Consider the following 9,510-nt stretch of genomic DNA (forward strand, 5'->3'; position numbering starts at 1 on the left):
CGCTCCTCTTTATTCCCTATGGGAGGGGCCATTCACTGTCCATCTGTGCCCTTACTCCCAAGTCAGCCCTTGTTCCTTAACTGTTTCCTTCTCCTGGCAGCTCTGCGCATGAGCACACATCGGGAACAGGCTCCAGCTGTTCTTCAACCCCACTTATCTCCGACTCAGAAGGTATCTGATAAATGTCAGACGGCCCTGGTCACATCTCTGCCTCTGACACTTTGAGCACTCATCAGAGCCTTCCTCAGACTCCAGGACTGGCCCATGTTCCTCCCCAACCTCCTCACTATCCGAGTCTGCTGCCAGCTCAGCTGGCTGCTGGTGGGCCACAACATGAAGGCAAATATAGTATCCTAGGATAATGTTGCAGGATTCAATCTGAGTCGGTCACCGGGACCAGGGGTTTTGTCTTCCAAGCATTCAGACTTGTGCTGGAGCCCGTCCTAAAGGAACCTCTCTCTCTTCAGAATGTGTGTAGAGAGAGAAGTTCCCTGAGGATGTGCTCCGTCACGAGTCTGAAAGCTTGGAAGAATAAATCTCTGATGATCAACTCAGATTGGATCCTGCTTCATTATTCATTTTATTATGTCCCATTTATAGCCATGATCTTATATTGTCTCGTGTTCAGGACCAGAAGGAGCATGATAGCTAGAAATTAGGCACTAGAAGTCACAGTTTATAACCTCCCTGCTCAAAAAAAAGGACAGTGGAGGGATTAAAATTCAGCATCTTGAGAACAGCAACTTAAACAAAACCTGCTGCTTTAAATGGCCTAAAAAAGTCCACTTCCAATTAAAACATATTGCAATGAGAAGGGATAATAAATGCAGAAGGGTTGTGATCATCTTCTTGGAAGAGGTGTATGTGAAAGAAGATGGCGTGTTTTCTTTAAGAACAAACCCTACTGTGAGAAAGGCAGATCCAAAAACAGTCTGCAGGAGGCAAAGCCTACATGACTTTTCAAGTAAGAATGTTTTAACTGACCAATAACCCAGCTTTAGAGCATTGTCTCTCAACCTTAGCAACTTTAAGCCCACTGTAACAACATTGCCAAAAAGGCATTAAGAGTTGTAAACCTAATCTTGCGTAGCTTCTTCTCCAGTAATATCACACTACTAACCAGAGCATACAAAACATTTGCTAGACCAATTCTCGAATACAGCTCATCTGTCTGGAACCCGCACTGAATATCGGACATTAATACAATTGAATGTGTCCAGAAATATTTCACAAGAAGAGTCTTCCACTCCTCTGCTCGCAACAAAATACCTTATGCCACCAGACTTGAAATTCTGGGCCTAGAAAACTTAGAACTACGTCGTCTTCGGTATGACCTAAGCATAGCTCATAAAATTATCTGCTTCAACCACAACAATACACGAGCACACAATAGATACAAACTTAAAGTGAACTGCTCCAAACTCGATTGCAGAAAATATGACTTCAGCAATAGAATGGTCAATGCCTGGAATGCACTACCTGACTCTGTGGGTTCATCCCCAAACCCCCAAAATTTTAACCTAAGACTGTCTACTGTTGACCTCACCCCATTCCTAAGAGGTCTGTAAGGGGCGTGCATAAGAGCGCCAGCGTCCCTGTCCTACTGTCCCTATTTATTCGTAACCTTATCTTGTATTCATAATCATGTTTATACTTATATATATTACCTAATATGTTCTTGACAAATAAATAAAATAAAAAATAAAAAATAAATAAATAAAGATGTGTGGACTTCAACTCCCAGAATTCCATGGCCATCCATGGGAAAATCTGGGAGTTGAAGTCCACACGTTTTAAAGTCGTCAAGGTTGAGAAACAGTTTTAGAAGCTTTGCAGAGATGCTGTGGAGAAGGGGAAAAAAAAGAGGAAGAATTTGTGAATTTCAGCATTTACTGAAAGACAGATGAAGGGAAGGAACTGCTGACAATGGCCACCAGATTGTTCCATTCCACAAGTCAGGAAGCAGCTGACCAAGAGATGGCAAACAAACATGTATCACTCTGCTTAATGTGCAGCATTCAGTCTGGCACAGAATTGCACATTCCCCAATCAGATTTGATTCTTTTAAAATACATACATAAGTAATCCTGGCATGGGCCCAGCAGCCATCTCCTAAAAGGAAAAGGAGGGGAAGCCCTCGGAGGCTTAGAATTTGGCATCTGCAGATGAGGAAGGTCCTCTCTATCTCCCAGTACTCTTCTTTCTCCCCCATCGTCAAACTGATAAGCAAAGGAGACCAGTTCCTATCAGCTTTATTGCAGTGGTCTCCTGTTTCTCTGGGTGAAAAATAAAGAAAAACCCACGGATCCAACCACAACTTTGCTTGTCTTTTAAACTCTGCAAGAGACAGATAAATTAACATTCCCCACCCATTTTTTCAAAGAGGCTGACACAAGCTTGTCCATAAGACTGAAACAACAATACATTTGCCAAGCCCACGTCCCTGCAGGGGAGTGGTACCAATTCTTAGACCTTTCTTCTTCCTCTTTCTTGCCCTTCTTTCTACTAAGTCCTTGCTGAATTCAAAATTATGACAAGAATAATTCCCACCCCACTTCCATTATCTTCATCTCTGGCCAGCAGGAGTGTTGGAAGAAATGTCCATCTGGGTTCAGTTCCAAGTGGGGAAGAAAGACCCTGGAAACATGGAGACTGCTTGGAAAGATTGTTTTTAATGGTGGTCAGGACTACATGGTTTGAGGTCCTGGGGAAAAAAGGGAAGAGATGTTGAAAGTGCCCCGGTTTTATGCCCTCTCTGGGCTTTTGAATTTGATCTTTTATTCTGATTGGTTGTCAGACTCCCATGGGGCCATGCTGGGGCAACTCTGTAGGCTGTCCTGAGTCCCAAGCTTGGTTGACACTTGCTGGGTGATGATGTAATGAAAGGGCTTTGGGATTCCTATTATGGCTCTGCCTGAAGGAGGTAGATCTTTGTTATGTAGAATAGACTGGCCCAGGTCTTAATGGCCCATTGACAAAATGGGGAGGGTGAGTTTCTGCCTCCCTTTTAGGGGACATATTCTGTCCTTTTAATATTTCCCAAAATATCTCATTTTCCTAGGAGAGGGGTGGGTGCTAACTTCCTACAGTAGCAATGGCAAAGGATGATGGTTCCATTTTGAAAGGGGAACTCCTCTCTGAAAGACTTTGCTAATTTCTGCCTGCCTCTTCTATGACTCCTAATGAAAAAATTATAATCATCGTTTTCTTGAATGCAAATGAATATTGTTAGGAGGGATTTTGGATGTCAGCTTTCTTTAGAACTTGCGAAGCTAGAAGACATAAATTTGGGTATAAAGAGTGTTAACTAGCCGATTATAAGAATTGTTTTTCACTTATACTATATCTGTTTGCCCACAGGTCTAATAAAATATAAACTGTTAAACAATTATGATTGATCCTTAATTGCACTTGGTGTCATTTTTGTCTTTGTCCAAAGTTCTCCATTTAATTAATTAATTAGTTTGTGTGTGATAGCTTAATTCTACTCAGGACTTTTATCATTTAAGCAAAGATGTTTAAGAAACCAGGTTTCGCTATTAGGTAATTTTCTGATTTGCTGTCTAGTATCATGATTTCCAAGATGCAGCATTTTGCTTCATTTTGCAAATTAACACTCACTTCCCCCCCCCACCCCCAAATGGCTGACTTTTGACATCCTATGCATTCTGTGAAATTAAGCTTAGTGTGTTCAAAGAGAAAGAATAAAAAGGATATACAAAGCAGGAGAACATGGAAGACCTGCCTAAAAACATCCAAGCTGCAGGCCAGGGAATCCAGCTATGTTCTATTTTCCATAGATCTGGATTGAAGGCAGAATACTTTCTGGCTTTTTTTAAACATATGGCCTATTAGGTGACAGCCCACTGTATTTCTCTTCCACTGGAAAATCTTTCTAAGAAGAAAGAGTCTGCCAGCCAGAGTTCCCTTGATTCCATTTCGTGTCAGTTCTAGAAGATGAAATGAAGTTAAATATAATCTTCTTTCTCCCAGATAAGAGAGAATCTTCAGTTCTCTTCTAAAAGTAGAAAAAGTGGTGGTTGCATGATGGTCTAAGAGAGACCCACTATTTTTTAAGTGTGGAAATCTGATAGATACATCTGGAAATAGAAAGCATTTTTAGGAATCTTGTGGATCTGAACTGCTCAGCACCGGAGGACCCTTCAAAGGTCATTTGTATGTTGGGTGCAGTTGAATAGGTTAAGTAGGGAAGCAGCAAAACTTTGATCCTGATATTTGTCTTAAATGCTATTACTTTTCTGTGAGATTCTAAGAATGCTAAAGCCCTGAGATCTCTGTCAGTCCTAATTCAGACTCATCATGTTTGGTTTCAAGTTAATTTGGCAGAGTCTATGACAAGAATTGCAGTTTTGTTTGCAGCGCTCTTTCAGATGCAAAATGTGCTTAAAAGCATGGAAAACCAAAGAGGGAGATTTTGTACCTGGGTGGGGGTGGGGGCAGATTTAAATGCCTGTGATAACTTGCAATGGTTTTTTTTAAAGACTTTCTCAAGATTTCATTTCGTGAAAGGTTTAGAGAAAGCACCAAGCTAAAATGAAAGAGGCTAAGTAGGATTCCCCCTGGCAAAATGCCGGGTTTCATCACTGAGTAGCAAAAATTAGAATATTTTATGTAAATTAGTTTATACAAGCTGCAGAATGTGTCCTGCCCTGCTAAAATATTATCTATTTCAACCTAGATAACTCCCGGCCCAGTTTGAAGTTTTCACTCACAGAACTAAAATTCTCTCTCTTTCTCTCCTCCAAAGTATGCAAATACTTCTGTTGGAAGAAACATCCTTCTGAGTTCTGCTCCAAGTGGGGAAACAGACACTGGAAACATAGAGACTGCTTGGAAAGATGGTTTAATGGTGGACAGGATCACATGGCTTGAGTTCCTGAACAGAGAAGGGGCGGATACAGTAAATCCTCGGGTTTTTATGCTCTTTCTGGCTTTGCATTTCTTGGGCCCCGAAAGAGTATCCTGATTGGTTGTCAGACTCCCAGGGGGTGGGGGTCTTAGCTAGCCTTGCTGGCTGATGGTCACATGTGCTTCCCAGGTCACATGTGGTGAGTTTCTGCTGCTATTGTGTAGAGGGCTAATCCTATCTTTGTTGGATCTTTGGCAATTCCTACTTTGGCTCTGCCTGAAGGAGGTAGATCTTTGTTATGTAGAATAGACTGGCCCAAGCCTTAATGGCCCATTGACAAAGGGTGGGGGCAGGAAGGTGGGAGCTGCTTTGTCTGTAAAATATGCTTCTCCATTTCTTATCCAGGGAAATATAATATTCTGCCTTTTTCATATTTCCTAAACTATTTCACTCTTCCAGGAAAGGGATGGGTGCTAACTTCCTACACTTCCATCATGGAATAAACTGATTCCAAATCTGTGGCTTTAAGACTGGATAAAGAACAGGCTGCATAAAGAACGGACCAATTCTGAAACACTTAAAACCGCCTGCTTTGAAGTTGAGGCATTCTGGGAGTTTTGGTAGATCCAGTTGGAAACAACTCACTTTCTGTTCATATGTGCACCCAGCAGGGGTGAAATGCTACCAGTTCGGCCCCATTCAGCTGAACCAGTAACGATGGCGGTGGGTGGTTCGGAGAATCAGTAGCGATGGCAATGCAAGGCTCCGCCCACCCGCCCGGTCATTGTTACTTCCTGGTTTTAAGCAGGAAGTAACCTGTTTTCTACCCTCTGCGCATGCACAGAAGGGTTTGCGCATGCACAGAGAGTCCACGCGCATATATGATGTGTGTGGGTGGCACATGCACTTCCAAACCGGTAGGGAAGGTAACTAGATTTCACCCCTGGCACCCAGGGATACATGTGTGTGCACATTTGCACACATATACATATACTACAGTTCCATGCAATGCACCACAGTTTCAGGACTGAGGGCAAACTCGAAAAGTACAATTGTTGCTTTACCACCTGGCTAACGGAGGTGAGTTTTCTCCCCTCCCAACTCAGGTCTGACAAAGCATAGTCTTTCCCAGCTCAGGAAAACCCTCGTGTTTGCAGTACCCTGACATTTGGCGATAAAGAACTAATTTTCAGTAACACTTTTTACAGTTAAAAGTTGCTGCCTCTGACCGGCTTAACCTCCTGTTTTTCCCTTTTAAACGCCCTCAAGGCAAGAGGAAGGGGCCCCACATTTCAGCCCAGCCCCGCCGAGCACAATGCTTCATTATGCTGACACCCTTCAAAGTCATCAGAGGGACCACTGACCACAAAAAGATGGTCTGGTGCTAGGAGATACCGTCACGAAAGATAGTAGTTAAACACACAATACAGACAAGCAGTTGGGCAGGATGTGGTGAGTTCTTTCACTGCAACTGGAGTAGCACCTGAGGGGATTTTCCGGCCATCACGGTAACTCTATTACCCAAGGTGGGTGGGGCTGCTTCTGTGGGAATCGGGGCTGCTTTTACTGTGGAAATGGTGGTGCATTTTTTTAGGAGATTATTTTGCCCAAAGAGAGTCCACCCACCCATCTCTTCTCTTGCACACAGAACTTGAACTAAACAGAGATGCCAGCTGTGGGTTCTTCAAGTTTTGTCTTGAGCAGGGGTGGGCTTCAAAATTTTTAGCAAGGGGTTCTCTGCCTGGTTGCTGGGTGGCTGTGGTTATGGTGGGTGTGGCCTAGTCAGCCTTGTGCACCATGGTGGGGGTGCCCTCCCCAGGCTCCGGAGGCTTTCCTTGAGCCTCTGAGAGGGCAAAAACGGCCTACCCAGACTCTGGAGTTCCCGAACTTCCAATAGGCCCGTTTTTTCGCTCTCCCCAAGCCTCCACACACGCCCTGCACTTACCTGCATCCAAAATGGGCCATGTGGGGACTTCTGGGAGAGGTGGGGTGGGGTGGGCGGGGCCAGTCAGGAATGGGATTTGGGGGTTGTCCGAACTGCACAGAATCTTAGCTAGAGGTTCTCCCGAACCCCTGCAAACCCCCAGCAGCCCATCCCTGGTCTTGAGGTTGTACGGCTGAAAACTTCCACTATCCTGGTTCTTCATATAGTTCCCAAGAAAGGGATCTGGTAAGGAGAACCTAGCAATGGAGAAACCCAGTACAACTAACCCTTGGCTTACAACCATTCATTTAGTGACCGTTCAAAGGCACTGAAAAAAAGTTATTTATAACCATTTTTTTACACGTACAACCACTGCAACATCCCTCTCCATGATGACGTGATCCAAATTTAGATGCTTGGCTAGTGGTTCATATTTATGATGGTTGCAGTGTCTCTGGGTCACGAGATCCACTTTTGAAACCTTCTGATGAGCAAAGTCAATGGGGAAACTAGCTTCACAACATTATTACAATTACAGTGATTCACTTAACAACTGTGGCAAGAAAGGTCGTAAAATGGGACATCAATAAATGTTTCACTTAGCAACATCAATTTTTGGGTCCATTGTGGTCATAAGTCGAGGACTACCTGTAATTAACTTTTTTTCTTCTTCTTCTGCTCAGTTGTGTTTTATTTTTGGAGACTGCTTGAACAAGTCCCTGAAATTTTCTTGGCAAGGTTTCCCTCCTCTCCCCAGAAATGGTTTGCCCTTGCCTGCTTCTTAGGGTTGAGAGAGAGTGACTGGCCCAAAGTTCCCCAGCTGCCCAAGGTGGGACTAGAACTCACAGTCTCCCAGTTCCCTGGCACCTTTAACCATTACATCAAACTGATTGAGGTATTATAAAAATATTCTCTGAATATGCTCCTCCAATATGAAGGCCTGGGACTGGAGATGTGGTACTTCTTCAACACAAATGTGGATTTTGCTGTTGCTCTCCAGTGATAGTCCTCTGTTTGCATCCAGAAGTAATTCTCTAATATTAATTTGGTATTTTTAAAGATAGGTGAAGAAGCAGTGGCAGACGACAGGAGTGAATGAAGAAAGCAAATGAAATAAATGAATTTGGACTTGTCAGGCAGATGCAATCAGGTTCACAAGTCCAAAACCAAAGACAGCCAGTAAAGTCAGTTCATATAACTCGATTCCCTGTTTGTTTGTTTTTTTAAAAATCCCAATCCATTAGAAAGAATTAAAATAAATCAAATTAGCATTTTAAATTAGGCCTTGATTAAGGTGACCAGATTTTAACATTGGTAAAGAGGGACATTGTGGGCGTGGCTTATTTTGTGGGCGTGGCTAGCTGGTCATGTGACTGGGTGGGCATGGCTAGCTGGTCATGTGACCGGGTGGCCATGGCTATGTGTATAGGGTAAGGTGAACAGATTTTAACATTGGTAAGAGGGACACCATTGTGGGCGTGGCTTATTGTGTGGGCATGGCTTGGCGTGGCTAGCTGGTCATGTGACCGGGTGGCCATGGCTATGTGTATAGGGACTACTCAGAGGGCTGGAAAGTCATTTCTGACAGGTCCTCACACTTTTGACTGGTCCTCACACTTATGACCATCCTCACATTTATGCCCGTGCAGCATTCTTAACAACCATGTCACTCATTTCACAACTGCTTCTCTTCACCATGGTGATAAGATAGGGAAAAAAACGTAAAATGTGAGGACAGTCGTAAGTTCGAGGATTGGTCAAAAGTGCGAGGACCAGTCAAAAATAACTTTTTCAGCCCTCTGAGTAGTCCATATGCACAAAAGGACTAACCAGAGAGCTGAAAAAAGTCATTTCTGACAGGTCCTCACACTTTTGACTGGTCCTCACACTTATGACCATCCTCACATTTATGCCCGTGCAGCATTCTTAACAACCATGTCACTCATTTCACAACTACTTCTCTTCACCATGATGACAAGATAGGGCAAAAATGTAAAATGTGAGGACAGTCGTAAGTTCGAGGACTGGTCAAAAGTGCGAGGACCAGTCAAAAATAACTTTTTCAGCCCTCTGAGTAGTCCATATGCACAAAAGGACTAACCAGAGAGCTGAAAAAAGTCATTTCTGACAGGTCCTCACACTTTTGACTGGTCCTCACACTTATGACCATCCTCACATTTATGCCCGTGCAGCATTCTTAACAACCATGTCACTCATTTCACAACTGCTTCTCTTCACCATGATGACAAGATAGGGCAAAAATGTAAAATGTGAGGACAGTCGTAAGTTCGAGGACTGGTCAAAAGTGCGAGGACCAGTCAAAAATAACTTTTACAGCCCTCTGAGTAGTCCATATGCACAAAAGGATTAACCAGAGGGCTGAAAAAAGTCATTTCTGACAGGTCCTCGCACTTTTGACTGGTCCTCACACTTATGACCATCCTCACATTTATGCCCGTGCAGCATTCTTAACAACCATGTCACTCATTTCACAACTGCTTCTCTTCACCATGGTGATAAGATAGGGAAAAAAACGTAAAATGTGAGGACAGTCGTAAGTTCGAGGACTGGTCAAAAGTGCGAGGACCAGTCAAAAATAACTTTTTCAGCCCTCTGAGTAGTCCATATGCACAAAAGGACTAACCAGAGGGCTGAAAAAAGTCATTTCTGACAGGTCCTCACACTTTTGACTGGTCCTCACACTTATGACCATCCT

This window comes from Pituophis catenifer, unplaced genomic scaffold (assembly GCF_029215685.1).
Source record: "Pituophis catenifer annectens isolate HBS135680 unplaced genomic scaffold, rPitCat1.0.hap2 SCAF_2, whole genome shotgun sequence".
In the NCBI taxonomy this organism is placed as follows: Eukaryota; Metazoa; Chordata; class Lepidosauria; order Squamata; family Colubridae; genus Pituophis; species Pituophis catenifer.